General features: G+C 45.8%; 1 protein-coding gene across 9 annotated transcripts in view; it reads right to left on the bottom strand.

The window, feature by feature from the left end:
* The window catches only part of FAM13C (family with sequence similarity 13 member C), a 304323-nt gene that overhangs the window by 82272 nt on the left and 202968 nt on the right, over positions 1-19083 (bottom strand). The window lies entirely within an intron of this gene.

Below are 19083 nucleotides of genomic sequence, written 5' to 3'. Positions count from 1 at the left end.
ATTATTTTAGTAAACGAGCGCTCGTTTTTTGGATCTATTAGGGTGCATTTACACAGACAGATTTATCTGATAGATTTTTGAAGCCAAAGCCAGGAACAGACTATAATCAGTGAACAGGTCATAAAGTAAAGACTGAGATAAATCTTTCTGTGTAAACGCACCGTTAGATGGCCCGATAATTGGGCAGTAAGGGCTGCATGGACATCATTGGCGCTTCCGGTCTTCTCTCCTCTAGGCAGCTTGTCAGAAGGGCGAAGGTTCTCCATTCCTGACTTGGAGGAATAAGAGGATGGGATCAATGGATTCCCTAATGAAAAAGAGCTGGAAATGGAAGGTCTTTCTAGCAAATTTTTAAAAAAGTATTCAAAAAATTCCTCTTGCCACAATTATTAGAGGTGTTACTGGCAGCAGTACAGGAGACTAGTAGTAGTCATACCCAGTGGCAGTAGTTATAGCCAATTCTAACCTCGTCACCTTGAGCCCCTATTGGACTAGCCCATTGCTGTGCATGAACATAAAATTGTTGGCCAAAAATCTAAATCTATCTGGTAGTCGTATCAACAATGCAGTCCAATCTGCGAGCAGCATGTTATGGAACAGGAGGAGCTAAGCAGATTGATGTACAGTTGTAGAGGAAAGGTTCCTGAATAACAGGTCATTTCTATATGTAAATCTCTGCTCATTCTGGGCTGGGTAGTCAAGTGGGCTGTCTCAGCTATCTTTACATGAATTCATACGCAGCTGTCAATCACTGCACAGGACCACCCACATGACTACCTAGCCCAGACATGAACAAAGAATAAGTTGAATATGTTATGTGTTATCTTGGATATTTTCCCACATACATAAAGAGGTATATTGATGTGCTCAGCATCTCCAACATTATAACATGATTTCACGTTTTCTTTAAATCTTATTCATGTAACGGCCGAGATTTATTTGTGGCAGATAACTAGCTTTTTTTTATACCAGGTATAGAAGATTTAGAGCCAGTCATGAGATTAACTCCACTATGTGGACAGCTCTGGCGTTCGGCCCAATTTGCCATTCGATAAATAAGCAAGAGAACCCAGAATGAGGTAGAGGCCCCTAGGATAACATGGCCTTTATGAGTGCACTTTATGAGAGCTAACTTTATCAGTGATAGGGAGATACATTCTTGTAAAAATTACTAATGCCACATTTTATTTATAGTTTGTATATATAAAATCGCATGATCTCAGTGTGTCATTTTATACCATTCACAGCCCCTTTCACAGCAATGTGCCAGACTACAATTAGTAAAAAGGTTTGTTCATCTTTCGGTTGGCAGACCCCTGTTTCATTTACTATTGACTGGTTCTTCCGGCAGACCACTTGATACTTGGTACTCCCCAATATGTCACTGGTGTTTACAAATGAAGTACAATTACACTCATTCACAATGTTAAGGATTTTTTACATGGGAATGATTAGAATAGCAGAGAATACAGTAGTCCAGATTTTTACTGGAGGTTCTTAGAATCTTTGAATAATTGCAGATGGAAGTCAAGCTGCCTCATAATCTTTGTTACTTTCTTTATGATCCTCACCTTTATTATGGATAGCATTGTCCCTTTTTAGTTGAAGGGGTAGTTCAGCAAAAAAATAAAAAACCCTGACCTCTAAAGGCTCTATTACATGCAACGATTATCGGCCATATTTGTCCGATATTTGTCGTTAAAGACGATAATCGTCCTGTGTAATAGAACACAACGATCAGCCGACATGAACAATGCCGGTTGATGTTGAAAGACAAACAACTCATATAGTAGCGATCTGCTGCCTTCACTCTGAGGAATAGGAGCGGTGGTGGCAGACCGCTGCTATATGCTTTGGGCTGCCCGGACGATCAAGCGATCACCTGGACAGCCCCCCCCCCCCCCGCCGCGCCCCCCCCCCCCCCCCTGGCTCTCACCTGCTAGCTGCAGCAGCAGCAAGCAGGGGAAGAGGAGCAAACGAGCGCTGACATCCCGTGTAATAATGGCTTAAGACTCTATTGACATTATTACAGACTATGCGGTGATACCAGCTATAAACAGGACGTAATATGTAAATGTGAAAATACTGTATGTATTACTCGGTGTGAACATACCCTAAGGGATAAAATAACTTGGACATGTGTAGTCCCAGTACAGTAGATAAAAGTTAACTATTACCATGCAGAACAATGTAATTCCATATACAGGTATATATATATATATATATATATATATATACATACTGTACATAACAAATTCTTCCCGACTTACCAGCGTGTATATTTTGTCATAAGTAGTGTTGTTATGACAACATTTGCCTTTCAACATTATTTTCATATGCAAATCCATAGCTGTAACAATACACGGTGACAGCTCTATAAACAGCACACAAAAAAAGAAGTGACATAAAAAGTGGAAATGTGTCACTTCTGTCATGTGATGCAATTGTGAGTCAACTATTATTAGGCATGTGGAGAAATGCAATATGTTTTATTAGTGATAGCGCAGTATACACATGTAGCAGTGCTGAGCATGTCAAAAGCAGTAGAGCAGTCCTCACCTTGCAAAATCATTACACAACTTTATTACCTTCTTCTGAACAAGGGTGTGGATCAGGACTCAGGGTGTTATTACACGGTCCGATGGGGGCCCAATGGCGCTCATTTACTGGGCCTATTACAAGGCCCGATTATCGTTTAACAAGGGCTGCATGGACATCATTACCAATGTCCTTGCAGCCCTGGTTTAAACTTTATACATTGCCTATCCAGGCTGCAGGGCTCCTCTTGCGGTCCTCTTCTCCCCTGGTCCCGCGTGCTGCAGCTCCAGAGCGGCCTGTCTCAGCTGACAGGCCGCTCAGCCAATCACTGAGACAGGTCGCTCTGAAGCTGGAGCGCGTGGGACCCGGGGAGAAGAAGACCACAAGAGGAGCCCTGCAGCCTGGATAGGTAATGTAAATAGTCAGCCACCGGCCGCACACCGCTATTATACATAGCAATGCGCGGTTGACGGCCAACAATTATAGATTTAAACCTATATTAACGATCAGCTGATAATCGTTGTCATCACCTGATTGTTGTATTTATTACACGGAGCGATAATAGGCCGCATCGGGGCGTTTCGGCAGATTATCGCTCTGTGGAATGGGCCTCTTAGTGTCCACTAAGGCATGGGAAAGATTTAGAGATATCGCTGTCAGAGGACCAATGGAAAAACGTTTTCTTTTGACCCATAAGATGCCCACAGGACATGTCAGGACCAAGAGAAGAACTTTAAAATCTTGACCCATTGGTACAGGTGTCCTCAGCTACTCTACCAGTGCTATCTGGCAGTCTCGGATCTCTGTTGGACCTCTGATCAGAGGTTGGCTCAGTGGTCCATAACTGGTGGGACTGTCCGATCCTGAAAAAAATTCTTTTACAGGCAGTGTTCCAGATTTACACACAAGCAACACGCCATCCCCCAAGATAGCCTTGCAATCTGGCAATCTGCATGCTCTTAATTCCAAGACATTGGAAAGCAATCAAGCCCCCTCAAGGGATGGATTGCAGAAGTCAATCATCTCCGTCGTATGGAGACTCTCATGGCAATTGATCAGAATACGGTTAGCAAGGTAGAGGATACCTGGTTTCCCTGGGACACTTAAAAGCTGGTATATTTTCCAACAATGCTAACCTAGGCAGATATGTAATGTTAGGGTGCTATCTGTTGGCTCTCCTAGGCCTCTAGTTACTTGGTACATTTTCCTGTTTTCCATCATTCCTAACCTTTCTTATCCTCACCTTTTTTTTCTTTATTCTTTTCATTACATCTCTCCCATTCTCATCGCTTTATTCTGCAACCCTGGGTGTTTCTGCTTTTAAGTCATCAAGTCTTCCTCTAATACCTTTTCTATTTCGGGTCTGTTTTTTTGCTGAAATACTGTAGGCATGTTATGGTTTCCTCTGTTTAAACTGTTACTATTTAGATGGGTATTCTCGCCTGTGCTGTGTCATTCAGCTAAAGTATTAGCTACTAGGCAGGGGCGGGCTGGGCCGGGGGGCAGGAGGGCATGTGCCCCCCGGGCCGGTCTTCCCCACCAATGAGTGGGCCGCGACGCGCGGCCGACTCTCTACAGTAGTTGAGACTGAAAGAATAGCGCGGCCGGCCGCCGCGCTATTCCCCCAGTCTCTTCCGGGCCGCCTGATCCCCCCAGGAGCCGCAGACGTGCTGTACGCAGGCACGTCTGCAGGCACCTACATCAGGTCCCCAGCGGTAACGTCACTTCCCTGACGCGCCGCTGAGGACCTGATAGGAAAGGGAGAGGAGAGGAGCCGCCGCGCTGCAGCAGCAGGGAGAAGCTGCTGCACACTGAAGATCCGGCCCGAGGAGAGGTGAGTTGTTTTTCTTTTTTTTTAAACCCATTAACATGTGGCCACACCGGGGGGGGGGGGGGGCTATTCTATGAGGGGGGGTGCACAAGGGGGCTATTCTATGAGGGGGGATGCGCAGGGGGGCTATTCTATATTGGAGGGATGCACAGGGGGGCTATTCTATGAAGGGGGATGCACAGGGGGGCTATTCTATGAGGGGGGATGCACAGGGGGGCTATTCTATATTGGGGGGATGCACAGGGGGGGCTATTCTATGAAGGGGGATGCACAGGGGGGCTATTCTATGAGGGGGGATGCACAGGGGGCTATTCTATGAGGGGGGATGCACAGGGGGGCTATTCTATGAGGGGGGATGCACAGGGGGGCTATTCTATATTGGGGGGATGCACAGGGGGGGCTATTCTATGAAGGGGGATGCACAGGGGGGCTATTCTATGAGGGGGGATGCACAGGGGGCTATTCTATGAGGGGGGATGCACAGGGGGGCTATTCTATGAGGGGGGATGCACAGGGGGGCTATTCTATATTGGGGGGATGCACAGGGGGGGCTATTCTATGAAGGGGGATGCACAGGGGGGCTATTCTATGAGGGGGGATGCGCAGGGGGGCTATTCTATATTGGGGGGATGCACAGGGGGGCTATTCTATGAGGGGGGATGCGCAGGGGGGCTATTCTATATTGGGGGGATGCACAGGGGGGCTATTCTATGAAGGGGGATGCACAGGGGGGCTATTCTATGAGGGGGGATGCGCAGGGGGGCTATTCTATATTGGGGGGATGCACAGGGGGGCTATTCTATGAAGGGGGATGCACAGGGGGCTATTCTATGAGGGGGGATGCTCAGGAGGCTATTCTATGAGGGGGGATGGACAAGGAGGCTATTCTATATGGGGGGGTGCATGGGGGCTATTCTATGAGGGGGGATGCACAGGGGGGATATTCTATTAGGGGGGGATGCACAGGGGGGCTATTCTATGAAGGGGGATGCACAGGGGGGCTATTCTATGAGGGGGGATGCGCAGGGGGGCTATTCTATGAGGGGGGATGCACAGGGGGGCTATTCTATGAAGGGGGATGCACAGGGGGGGCTATTCTATATTGGGGGGATGCACAGGGGGGGCTATTCTATGAAGGGGGATGCACAGGGGGGCTATTCTATGAGGGGGGATGCACATGGGGGCTATTCTATATTGGGGGGATGCACAGGGGGGCTATTCTATGAAGGGGGATGCACAGGGGGGCTATTCTATGAGGGGGGATGCACAGGGGGGCTATTCTATGAGGGGGGATGCACAGGGGGGCTATTCTATGAAGGGGGATGCACAGGGGGGCTATTCTATGAGGGGGGATGCGCAGGGGGGCTATTCTATGAGGGGGGATGCACAGGGGGGCTATTCTATATTGGGGGGATGCACAGGGGGGCTATTCTATGAAGGGGGATGCACAGGGGGGCTATTCTATGAGGGGGGATGCACAGGGGGGCTATTCTATATTGGGGGGATGCACAGGGGGGGCTATTCTATGAAGGGGGATGCACAGGGGGGCTATTCTATGAGGGGGGATGCGCAGGGGGGCTATTCTATATTGGGGGGATGCACAGGGGGGCTATTCTATGAAGGGGGATGCACAGGGGGGCTATTCTATGAAGGGGGATGCACAGGGGGCTATTCTATGAGGGGGGATGCACAGGGGGAGCTATTCTATAAGGGGGGGGTGCACATGGGGGCTATTCTATGAGGGGGGGGATGCACAGGGGGGCTATTCTATGAGGGGGGATGCACAGGGGGCTATTCTATATGGGGGGGGGTGCATGGGGGCTATTCTATATGGGGAGGTGCATGGGGGCTATTCTATATGGGAGGATGCACAGGGGGGGTTATTCTATATTGGGGGAATGCACAGGGGGCTATTCTATGAGGGGGGGATGCAAAGGGGGAGCTATTCTATAAGGGGGGATGCACAGGGGGAGCTATTCTATAAGGGAGAATGCACAGGGGGGCTATTCTATATGGGGGGATGCACAGGGGGAGCTATTCTATATTGGGGGGATGCACGGGGGGGGGGCTATTCTATAAGGGGGGATGCACAGGGGGGCTATTCTATAAGGGAGAATGCACAGGGGGGCTATTCTATATGGGGGGATGCACAGGGGGGCTATTCTATATTGGGGGGATGCACAGGGGGGCTATTCTATGAAGGGGGATGCACAGGGGGGCTATTCTATGAAGGGGGATGCACAGGGGGGCTATTCTATGAGGGGGGATGCACAGGGGGGCTATTCTATGAAGGGGGATGCACAGGGGGGCTATTCTATGAGGGGGGGATGCTCAGGAGGCTATTCTATGAGGGGGGATGGACAAGGAGGCTATTCTATATGGGGGGTGCATGGGGGCTATTCTATAAAGGAGAATGCACAGGGGGCTATTCTATAAAGGAGAATGCACAGGGGGGTATTCTATTAAGGGGGGATGCACAGGGGGCTATTCTATGAGGGGGGATGCACAGGGGGAGCTATTCTATAAGGGGGGGTGCACAGGGGGGGCTATTCTATGAGGGGGGGATGCACAGGGGGGCTATTCTATGAGGGGGGATACACAGGGGGAGCTATTCTATGAGGGGGGATGCACAGGGGGAGCTATTCTATAAGGGGGGATGCACAGGGGGGGCTATTCTATAAAGGAGAATGCACAGGGGGGCTATTCTATGAAGGGGGATGCACAGGGGGCTATTCTATATGGGGGGGGGTGCATGGGGGCTATTCTATATGGGGGGGTGCATGGGGGCTATTCTATATGGGAGGATGCACAGGGGGGGTTATTCTATATTGGGGGAATGCACAGGGGGCTATTCTATGAGGGGGGGGGGGGGGATGCACAGGGGGAGCTATTCTATAAGGGGGGATGCACAGGGGGAGCTATTCTATAAGGGAGAATGCACAGGGGGGCTATTCTATATGAGGGGATGCACAGGGGGAGCTATTCTATATTGGGGGGATGCACGGGGGGGGGCTATTCTATAAGGGGGGATGCACAGGGGGGCTATTCTATAAGGGAGAATGCACAGGGGGGCTATTCTATATGGGGGGATGCACAGGGGGAGCTATTCTATAAGGGGGATGCACAGGGGGGCTATTCTATGAAGGGGAATGCACAGGGGGCTATTCTATGAGGGGGGATGCACAGGGGGAGCTATTCTATATGGGGGATGCACAGGGGGGATATTCTATGAGGGGGGGATGCACAGGGGGAGCTATTCTATGAGGGGGGGATGCACAGGGGGAGCTATTCTATGAGGGGGATGCACAGGGGGCTATTCTATATGGGAGAATGCACAGGGGGGCTATTCTATATTGGGGGGGATGCACAGGGGGGCTATTCTATGAGGGGGGATGCACAGGGGGCTATTCTATGAGGGGGGGATGCACAGGGGGAGCTATTCTATAAGGGGGATGCACAGGGGGAGCTATTCTATAAAGGAGAACGCACAGGGGGGCTATTCTATAAGGGGGATGCACAGGGGGAGCTATTCTATAAAGGAGAACGCACAGGGGGCTATTCTATGAAGGGGGATGCACAGGGGGCTATTCTATGAAGGGGGATGCACAGGGGGCTATTCTATGAGGGGGGATGCACAGGGGGCTATTCTACGAGGGGGGTTGCACAAGGGGGCTATTCTATATGGGGGGATGCACAGGGGGGGGCTATCCTATATGGGGGATGCACAGGTGGGCTATTCTATATGGAGAGATGTGCAGCGGGGGGCTATTCTATATGGAGGGATGTATTGATGAGGATGTTGCTGGAGCAAGAAGCCTAAAATGTCTGTCTGACAGATCCCGTGGAGAGGAGTCATGGCCAGAGAAGCCTTCATGATGGCCGGAGCCGGATGGAGAAGAAAAGGAAAAGTGGACGTCTCTTCATGCAGAGAAGACGCCTACTGTGAGTCACTGAATGTAACTGCACTATAATAACTTATAAGGTCTTTTAACTTATCAGGGGTGTCAAACTATGTCCCTCCAGATGTTGCAAAACTACAATTCCCGTCATGGTTTATCTGTCCAGTCATGATGGGATTTGTAGTGTTGTAACAACTGGAGGGACGGAGTTTGACAACTGTGTTCTATTGTCAGTGTTCTTATACCGGAGATAGATAGGAGATAGATAGGAGATAGATAGATAGATAGATAGATAGATAGATAGATAGATAGATAGATAGATAGGAGATAGATAGATAGATAGATAGATAGGAGATAGATAGATAGATAGATAGATAGGAGATAGAGAGATAGATAGATAGATAGATAGATAGATAGATAGATAGGAGATAGATAGATAGATAGATAGATAATGGATAGATAGATAGGAGATAGATAGATAGGAGATAGATAGATAGGAGATAGATAGATAGGAGATAGATAGATAGATAGATAGATAGATAGATAGATAGGAGATAGATAGATAGATAGATAGATAGATAGATAGGAGATAGATAGATAGGAGATAGATAGATAGATAGATAGATAGATAGATAGATAGATAGATAGGAGATAGATAGATAGGAGATAGATAGATAGATAGATAGATAGGAGATAGATAGATAGGAGATAGATAGATAGATAGATAGATAGATAGATAGATAGATAGATAGATAGATAGATAGATAGATAGATAGATAGATAGATAGATAGGAGATATGAGATAGATAGATAGGAGATAGATAGATAGATAGATAGGAGATAGATAGATAGATAGGAGATAGATAGATAGATAGATAGATAGATAGATAGATAGATAGATAGATAGATCCAGTAGGAAATAGCTATCTAGCAGTTCATTATGTATCTTTGATTACACATGAGATCACAACCAGCAGACACATTTTAATAATGAGAACCTTCTATGTGGATGATCCTGGTATTTGTACGGTGGATGTTAGTTAGTAATGGCGGCGGTGAAGGGGTTGTGATATTTGTTTCTTTTATACTGGTATTATTGGTCTTGTTATACTGGATCTCAGTTATGGTTTGGTGGTATTAGTTAGTATAGGGTGGTAATGGTTGTGGTCACAGTGACAATATATGTTTCTTATATACTGGTGTATTGGATTTGGTCAGTAACGGTATATTTCTTCTATCCCCTATTAGTTCTGTTCTGGGGTCACATCCACACACTGATCCCCCACAGAACTCTGTATACTGATCTCTCACAAAGCCTCCAGTATACAATACACCAGGAATCCTCCAAGTACAACAGCTGCAAACACTACAACTCCCAGCATTTACTTACAGTCTGCAGCCCTCAGGATATGCTGGGAGTTGTAGTACATCCTCTGATAACAGCTGGTGCTGCAGAGATTCAGGGCTGATGGTTTTAACATGATAAGAGAACCAAAAGGGCATTACAGCACTGATAACAGGGTCACCGGGTACACAGCATGGTACCTTAAGGGTGCATTCACACAGACAGATTTAGCTGACAGATTTTTGAAGCCAAAGCCAGGAATGGAGTTGAAAAGAGGAGAAATCTCAGTTTTTCCTTTATTACCTGTTCTCTGCTTATAGTCTGTTCCTGGCTTTGGCTTCAAACATCGGTCAGATAAATCTCTCTGTTTAAAGGCACCCTAAGGTACTATGCTGTGCACCTGGAGCTAGGTTCCCTTTATTCCAATAGATGTATATCACAAGGGCTTTTAGTGGCTGGGAACACTGGCCACAATACTATAATTCTGTGGCGCATGTGTAATCTTCCTTTCCCGCACTTATTTGAGGAGGGTAATACCAGGTAAGGGCCAGGGTGGTGGATGGGCCGCTAGCCTGCCAGTCAAGGGCCAGTGCCGTGTGCTTGCCCCCCAGGCTAAAATCTGCCAGCCAGCCCCTGCTACTAGGGATGGTCCGAACCTGCCGAGGTTCGGGTTCGTATGAACCCGAACGCTCGGCAGCAGATTCCCGCTTTCTGCCCACTCCGTGAAGCGGGCGGATCCAGTGGGAGGAACGCCTGGAAAACTGGGATACAGCCAATGGCTATGGCTGTATCCCAGTTTTCCAGGCGGTCCTCCCGCTGGATCCACCCGCTCCACGGAGTGGGCAGACAGCGGAAATCATTACCGAGGGTTCGGGTTCGTATGAACCCGAACCGAACTCGGTTCGGACCATCCCTATTAGCTACTGCTCTACCATGGTCGTCCTACCACGGGATTGCTCTGGACTTTTTAGCATCCCACTACGAAATGGACATGGCCTTCTGGCTGCTAAAACCCAAGGTTATCAGCAATGACATGGATCATATGGGACTTCAGTCCCTTTGTGTGCGTTTTATACTTCCTGCTTATTAGGATGCTTGTTAATTAACATTTTCACATAAAATCAAATAAAAATATATTTACAAAATAATAAATATATAAAAAAAAACAGAGCATGAGCAGAGAATAAAGAGCATGTGCATGCGCATAGACTGAGGCCGTGCTCGCATGTATGAGACCGTAAAATCAGGCAAAGCAACAACCCCCCATCTTCTCTGGTATCTGCCCCCCCCAGTAGATACTGCCCCCCATGGTAGACATCTCCCTTAGTGTCCCCCATGGTAGGTATCTCACCTCATATCCCCTCTGTGCATAGTGTTCCTCAAAATAGACATCCCCCCTGCTATCCTACCCTCCCCCCCAGTACATAATGTCCCCCATGGTAGGCATCTAGCTCGGTAGTATGATGACCACTCAGGAGGCACAGTGTATTGCAGGGAGGGGCCCCTGATGTGGTTGCTATGGCTGCTACAGTGGTAGTTACGCCCCTGGTTAGTCCCACCCTGTTCACACGATAATGACATATCCATTTGATATCAATGGTGAATATTCTGCTTAGCAATACCAAAGTACACAGTGCAAAAACTATAACAAAGCACTAATGGAAGTAAACAGTGAGATACAGTACTGTGCATTCTAGATGCCAGGAATAAGACAGGATTGTAAGTCTTTTCCATAGATGATTATCAGTCTCTGGTTGATTTTTTTGGCGCATTAAATTAGAAGTTGACTGTGCTTTATACAGTGGGATAGGACGCAGCTGGGATCACTCTTGCAAATCCTATTTATAACTGTCTGAATTGTGCAGCTGCTGAAAGCAAAATGTCTCTTGTGTTGTTGATGAGCAAATTAAAAAGCCGAAAAAGAAAGCAAAGTGATTTTGGCATTCCGGGGGGCTTCCTATTTCATCAAACATCAGGATGTTTTCATTTACTTAAGAAAAAAAAAAAAAGGTTCCCTCCGATGCAGGACTACTTCAGATCCATAATGGATGGGGCAAATTCCAGCAGACGCCGGGACAGGTTTTTAAAGATACACCTGCCTTGAAAGCAGCCAAATAAAAGCGTTTGTAAATCATACCAGGCATGCTTTCTGTGTCGTCTGCAATGAAATATAAATGAACAGGATATTTCACTAGAAAGAAAGCTCCGCATTCATTACATCTCAATTATATCTAAAGAAGCTCTCTTATTCTAGGAAACCGTCTTCATTGAATGAATACATCCAATAGAGAAAATGTTCATGTTCCCCCGGGACGCTCGATATTACCTTGGGTCAGCTGCTGCGAGGCAGAGAACTGTCCAGTCAGCACTGATGAGTAGAGATTGTCCTGGGTATTCAGACTACAGTGTTGATGGCCCCTTACTTGACTTAAAGTGACTCTGTACCCACAATCTACCCCCCCAAACAGCTTGTACCTTCGGATAGCTGCTTTTAATCCAAGATCTGTCCTGGGGTCCGTTCGGCAGGTGATGCAGTTATTGTCCTAAAAAACAACTTTTAAACTGGCAGCCATGTGCCCAATTGCCGTGGTCTACAATATCTGTGCTCTAACTTTGCACCACCCCTCCGTTGCTCCTCCCCACCCTCTTCATCATTAGGAATGCCCCTAGAACATTTTCTCCTGTCTGAACATTGCACAGGTGCTTTAAGGATCCAGCCCATGTGCCGTGCTGACACAGATAGGTAATAGGAGACAATCTGCCTGGAGCATTCCTAATGATGAGGAGGGACAGATAGGTTGTGCCAGTCTAATGCGTACGCAATCTAAGCCCCAGCCGTTGGACACAGGGCTGCCATTTTATAAGTAGTTTTTTTTAGGACAATAACTGCATTACCAGCCGAACGGACCCCAAGAAAAATCTTGGATTAAAAGCAGCTATACAAGCGGTTTCGGGGGGGGGGGGGGGGTCATATTGTGGGTACAGAGTCGCTTTAAAGGTGAACTCTGGCAAAACATTTTTATCTTTCAAATTAACTGGTGTCAGGAAGTTATTTAGATTTGTAATTTGCTTCTGTTTAAAAATCTCAAGTCTTCCCATACTTGTCAGCTGCTGTATGCCCTAGTGGAAGTGGTGTATTCTTTCCAGTCTGAAACAGTGCTCTCTGCTGCCACCTCTGTCCATGACAGGAACTGTCCAGAGCAGTAGCAAATCCCCATAGCAAACCTCACCTGCTCTGGACAGTTCCTGTCATGGGCAGAGGTGGCCACAGAGAGCACTGACTGTCCAGTTCTTTGCCTCCCAGCAGCTGACCCACAGTAATATTGAGTGTCCTGGGGGGACATGAGGACATACATCAGCTGATAAGTATGGAAAGACTTGAGGTTTTTAAACATAAGTGAATTACAAATCTATATCACTTTTTGAAACTTGTTGATTTGAAAGTACGCCTTCAATGGTTACTGGGGTCAATCGGGATTGAAATTCCCAACACACTGTAGCAGCTGCACTAAAGTGTTGGTTTACCTTTAAAAGAACCTACAAAGATATGTTCAGGAAAACAAACAGATAGGAAAGATTGTATGGGGGCCCCTTGCATTCCAACTACTCATCTAGGCATAGCCATGCTTCAGTTTTACATCTTCAGGTCCCCTGTGCGGCAGGTTGACCCATGAGTTATGGTGTTTCTGTAGGTCTCCAGTTACAGAAACAGGGTAGCTTGTGGTACTATGCTGTCTGTACAACTCCCATTAACTTCACTGGGAGTTATGGAAAAGGCGTATGACAGCTGTTCAGCTGTTTTTGGCTTCCCTCCGGACCCTGTAGGTGGGCTAGACAGGGCTGGAGCCCCATGTGAATATGCCATAAATGTTCAGATGGAAATACCCTTTTAAATATGTTAGCGTATTTTTATGAGCAGACTCACGTTGCATTTCTACACGAAAGAGTTACCTAAGACTTTTGAGCAGCAGAAAACCAGTGTACAAGCCATATTTAGGCGGGATAATTTTTTTTCTTTTGTAAATATTTATATAATAAAAAGATTAAAGATTGAAGAACAAATATATATTTTAATACCTCAGTTGATGAACATTTCAGCTTTCCAACAAAATTTCCCTCTGAAGTTTTGTTCGGTACTGGAACATTGGTCGGTATCCAAACAAAACCTGGGGAGAAAGTTGTCAGCTGAACTATTGTGTGAGGTGTTCGGGAACACTAAGGTTACAGGAGCGGGGATTCCCCTCATTATTTTTTAACTTGCCGCACGCCCTTGCTTCTTCCACTGCAGGGAATAGCTCCTCCTGCCTGCCCCAGCTGCCGCCACCCATCTCCAGGCCGCCAACGCCTGTGCTTCAGTAATAGCACCGGTGGCCAGAGAAGTGTCCAGGGAGCTGGGGCAGGCTAAGTTACCAGCAGTGAGGAGAAGCAAGGGCGGTCCTGCCTCTCTCTCTCTGCCTCCACCCCAGGGAACACTGTAAAGCAGGGCTTCTCAAACTTTTTCTACTGGAGCCTCACCCAACAGACTAAGGAAATGCCTGGGCCTCACAAGACTGACCAAGAGGGTGCCTGGGCCTCACTATTTGTGGTGAAAGTCCATTTAAAAGCTGAAAATAATGCTAGGGCTACCTTACACCGGTCTCCCAACCTCTAGATAATAAATTAAATACAAAATAAATTAATAATGTTGTTAAAATTTAGATTTCTGCAGACAGCAAAAGGACTAAGCAGATCATAGTTACTTAGTGAAAACTGCCTCCCCAGCTGGGCCTCACCAACAACAAGAGGGCGCCTCACTGGTGAGGCCCGCCTCACAGTTTGAGAAGCACTGCTGTAAAGGAGCAGGGATTCCTGTCATAATGATGGGAATCCCCACTCTAAACGGTTGTGCCCTGCATCTGTTGACAGTAAGTAGTGGTGCAAGATGCACCGCTGTTTACGGATAGTAATGTACAAAGGGTAGTCTCCAGCTCCAGATGATTAAAATCTGTTTCTTTTATTTCAACATGTTAAAAAGTTGTACAGCAGTACAGAAATAATGTTGGCGTTATTTCTGTACTGCTGTACAACTTTTTAACATGCTGAAATAAAAGAAACAGATTTTAATCATCTGGAGCTGGAGACTACCCTTTGTACATTGCCATTTATATCGGGAGTCGGCCCGACTTTCCTCCATGCTTCATGCTGCGTGGTGCTTGATACTTACATATACAGGGTGAGCGGATTTTCCTTTTTTATATACATGCTCATTGTTTACGGATAGTCTATACACTCTGTGGGCCGGGCGCCCTGCATCTGACGCATGAAGTGTAAAAAACTGTTAAAGACATTTACATTGTTCCCTATGGAAACACACAGCTCATTTCTGGAACAGCCTTCCAGAACCAATTAATTTAGAGAACAGAGGTACCACTGGGTATATATATATATATATATATATATATATATATATATATATACACTCACCGGCCACTTTATTAGGTACACCTGTCCAACTGCACGTTACCACTTAATTTCTAATCAGCCAATCACATGGTGGCAACTCAGTGCATTTAGGCATGTAGACATGGTCAAGACAATCTCCTGCAGTTCAAACCGAGCATCAGTATGGGGAAGAAAGGTGATTTGAGTGCCTTTGAACGTGGCATGGTTGTTGGTGCCAGAAGGGCTGGTCTGAGTATTTCAGAAACTGCTGATCTACTGGGATTTTCACGCACAACCATCTCTAGGGTTTACAGAGAATGGTCCGAAAAAGAAAAAACATCCAGTGAGCGGCAGTTCTGTGGGCGGAAATGCCTTGTTGATGCCAGAAGTCAGAGGAGAATGGGCAGACTGGTTCGAGCTGATAGGAAGGCAACAGTGACTCAAATAGCCAACCGTTACAACCAAGGTAGGCAGAAGAGCATCTCTGAACGCACAGTACCTCCAACTTTGAGGCAGATGGGCTACAGCAGCAGAAGACCACACCGGGTGCCACTCCTTTCAGCTAAGAACAGGAAACTGAGGCTAAAATTTGCACAAGCTCATCGAAATTGGACAGTAGAAGATTGGAAAAACGTTGCCTGGTCTGATGAGTCTCGATTTCTGCTGCGACATTCGGATGATAGGGTCAGAACTTGGCGTCAACAACATGAAAGCATGGATCCATCCTGCCTTGTATCAACGGTTCAGGCTGGTGGTGGTGGTGTCATGGTGTGGGGAATATTTTCTTGGCACTCTTTGGGCCCCTTGGTACCAATTGAGCATCGTTGCAACGCCACAGCCTACCTGAGTATTGTTGCTGACCATGTCCATCCCTTTATGACCACAATGTACCCAACATCTGATGGCTACTTTCAGCAGGATAATGCGCCATGTCATAAAGCTAGAATCATCTCAGACTGGTTTCTTGAAAATGACAATGAGTTTACTGTACTCCAATGGCCTCCACAGTCACCAGATCTCAATCCAATAGAGCATCTTTGGGATGTGGTGGAACGGGAGATTCGCATCATGGATGTGCAGCCGACAAATCTGCGGCAACTGTGTGATGCCATCATGTCACTATGGACCAAAATCTCTGAGGAATGCTTCCAGCACCTTGTTGTATCTATGCCACCAAGAATTGAGGCAGTTCTGAAGGCAAAAGGGGGTCCAACCCGTTACTAGCATGGTGTACCTAATAAAGTGGCCGGTGAGCGTATATGCGTAAGCACAGGGCTTACCTGGGCAAGTGCCAGGGCCCACAGCACCTCTAGGGGCCCAGAGAGGGAGATGGGCCTGGTGCTCTAATGTTCAGCCCACTCACTGTAGTGTAGGGTGAGTAGGCTGAACATCAGAAGACACAGGAGACAGAGCAGTATTGTGTATGTCAGTCGCTGTGTGTATGTCAGTCAATGTCTGTATCAGTAATGTGTGTTTGTGTATGTTAGTGGAGTCTTAAATGATTGTGCATAGTGAATGGATGGATGAGGGCCCACTGAGGCTTTGTTGCCCAAGGACCAGCAAAAACCTGGAGCCGTCCCTGGTTTGCTCTTATTTTTACCAAGTGGGAACATGTAGCCTAAATGTAAATGCAGTTACATAGGGTGAAAGAAATAAAGAAAGTAAAAAAAAAAAATAATAATATGATAAGAAATGCAATTCAAACTATATGTAGAAATATTTTTTAAATGTTTTCAAAGCTCAAACTTCACTCTAAAGATTTCCTACCTATTGTTCCAGCAGATCTTTTAACTACTCACTGTCCTGAATTCTTCCTTGATAATCACAGGATTATCAGGATGTTCCAAAATGAAGTATTACTAAGTAGGGACTTGTATCTGGCGAGCATGAATGTTCAAAGATGGACAGCAGTAAAAAGCCTCTTAATCACGCTACCATATAAGCAGGTGTTTTATCATAAGATGGGAATTCCAGGCTAATCATCTTATAAGCCAAAATATTAAAGGGGTACTACAGTAAAATCTTTTTCTTTCAGAAAGTTTATAGATTTGTAATTTACTTCTATTTAAAAATCTTGTCTACCCATACTTTTCAGCTGCTGTATGTCCTGCAGGAAGTGATGTTTTCTTTTCAGTCAGACACAGTGCTCTCTTCTGCCACCTCTGTCAGAGACAGGAACTGTCCAGAGCAGCAGCAAATCCCTATTCCCCAATCTCTCCTGCATACAGCTGGTAAGTATGGGAAGACTTGAGATTTAAATAGAAGTAAATTACAAATCTATATATCTTTCTAAACGCAGTTGATTTGCTCTGCATGTACAGAAGTTAGCCCTAAGCACAGTACATCAACCACACAGGGCAGGGAGGGGTGGGGGAGAGAGGAGGCATGTATGCCACTCTTGATCACATAAGTAAAATATGATTTTATAACAATGTAAACAGCCATTAGCTAATAGACAGGTATCATTTGTTTTATCTCCCATGTCTGCAGCATTGAGTATGATATAAAGCTGGCAGATTACTTTCAAAGCCAATGGGCCAACATTGTGTCTCTCAAGTACGGGCAAGCACCACTCACAGAAGCTGGAGAACACTACATCACAACCCGCTTAGCTTTCCCTCTAGTTATTTCCTATTTATCAGATTTGCCTTGAACTCACTCTGACAACTCTTGTTTCTTCAGTAGATAAATTGGAGTTTCTGCAAATATATTCTCATTGTTTTTCCATCAGGGGAAACATGGATTCGACAGGCTAGATTCTTACCATATAACATGTCCATGTGATCAGCAGTGACATGACTGGGTCCAGATACAAAGTCTTGGAAAATGACCCCCTCCAAAATATCAAGTGACATGTATCATAGTGATGTCCTTGTATATTACAGCTTAGGCTTTGAACATAGGAGCTAGTTCCTTATAACAATCTTGTGTGTATATCCCCTTTGCAGTACAACATTGTTTTGCAGTCCCTCCACTGAGCTAATTGTTTCTGTTGGCAAAAAAACCATTTTCCTATAAGACAGTAATAATATTGGGGAAGGCAGCTGTCTTCGTAAGATAGATGGCCACTAATAACGATCATGATCATGTTGTCTATTTAACGCATGGGTCTTCAAACTGCGGCCCTCCAGCTGTTGCAAAACTACATTTCCCATCATGCCTGGACAGCCAAATCCAAAGCTTTAGCCGTCCAGGCATGATGGGAGTTGTGGTTTAGCAACAGCTGGAGGGCTGCAGTTTGGAGACCCATGATTTAACGAAATGACCACCTTCCGCCATTATTACGCAGTGGGAACCTAGCCTTAAAGGGGTTATTCAGGATTTGAAAATAAAAACATTACTTTCTTCCAAAGTCAGTGTCATGCCTAACACACACCTCCTTCCCAGTTTTGTCTAGTATTACAACTTGGCTCCATTCACTTCAATGGAACGGGGTTGCAGTACCACCTACAAACTAAGAAAAAGAGGGACACTTTATTGAGAGAGAAAAAAGTACTCATGTTTTTTTAAATCATCTATATACCCTTAAAAGGGAATGTGTCATGACTTAATGTTTATATAAAGTTTTTATGTTAAACATATTTTTAAAGAATTTTTGGTGACACTTTTTCAAATTTTTCCATTTTTCTATCTATATTATAAAATAATCCGGAGATCTTGCAGTTTTTATTTTCACCATTGAGATTAAGCTGAGACTTCCTGTTCTGTCTGTGGTGATAAGAGGAGGCTGCTGTAAAGTAATCTGTACTTCATTACAGCAACATGTGACACCAATAGATAGAGGAGACAGTATCAGCTCCCTGTGGAATGACCGCTTCACAGGTCACAGATCTCACTCAGTAATGTTTTACATTCAGAAGACAGAGTCTGTCTATTGTCATTTATGTCCATGAGTCCTGCTGTGAAGCATATTACTAAGTGCTGGTAAAAACAGTCCAGGCAATATGACAGCTCTTATAACAATGTACAAACAGCGAAATAAAAAAAAAATTACAGTCAGTAAATAGAAAGAGATTCAAATAAAAGGACAAGTTTTACTCTCTGATTTT

The sequence above is a fragment of the Dendropsophus ebraccatus genome, chromosome 8, assembly GCF_027789765.1.
Source record: "Dendropsophus ebraccatus isolate aDenEbr1 chromosome 8, aDenEbr1.pat, whole genome shotgun sequence".
Taxonomy (NCBI): domain Eukaryota; kingdom Metazoa; phylum Chordata; class Amphibia; order Anura; family Hylidae; genus Dendropsophus; species Dendropsophus ebraccatus.
Note: the sequence above shows the minus strand (reverse complement) of the source record. Positions and strands in the feature narration are given on the sequence as shown.